Source organism: Gavialis gangeticus, unplaced genomic scaffold (genome assembly GCF_001723915.1).
Source record: "Gavialis gangeticus isolate Ggan-Ray unplaced genomic scaffold, GavGan_comp1, whole genome shotgun sequence".
Lineage (NCBI taxonomy): Eukaryota > Metazoa > Chordata > Crocodylia > Gavialidae > Gavialis > Gavialis gangeticus.
The window spans coordinates 138,729,980-138,730,441 of record NW_017729024.1 but is presented as its reverse complement, the minus strand read 5'-3'; the positions used below and the strand labels follow the sequence as shown (position 1 = coordinate 138,730,441).

Below are 462 nucleotides of genomic sequence, written 5' to 3'. Positions count from 1 at the left end.
ATCATGCCCCCCTTTTCTAAATTGAATAGGCCTAGCCTCTTAAGTCTTTTTTCATATAGAACCCCCTCTATACTGCTAATCATCTTTACTGCCCTTCTCTGGACCTTCTCTACTTCTTCTATATCCTTTCTGAGATGCAAGCAAGAATCAGGGCATCAGAAGGGATAAGTCCACATTTTCTTGATGAGCTTTGCTTTTTCTCACTTTGTATTCCTTTTTTTCCCCCAAAGTGATTTCTGCTTCTTGAGGAAAAAAATCACTAGCCTTCCCATCAGAGAACTGTCATCTCTTCCTATAGGTCTCTTGAAGAGGCAAGAATTGAAATATTTTTGGCACAATTTCCCACCAAAACTGGAGAAGGTGTTTTACAATAGTGGTGAGTTATTTATTCCCCTCATATTAGAAAATACTATGAGCATGCGTCATGCATAGTAATCCTGCTTCATCTATACCATATGCTAG

At 38.7% G+C, this 462-nt stretch overlaps 1 protein-coding gene across 1 annotated transcript in view; it reads left to right on the top strand.

The window, feature by feature from the left end:
- The first annotated feature begins 279 nt into the window (after positions 1–279).
- The window catches only part of IPO11 (importin 11), a 350,536-nt gene continuing 350,353 nt past the window's right edge, over positions 280–462 (top strand). Inside the window, exon 1 of the mRNA XM_019517805.1 lies at positions 280–376. The gene's annotated coding sequence lies outside the window, so the exon portion shown is untranslated. The remainder of the gene's footprint in view (positions 377–462) is intronic.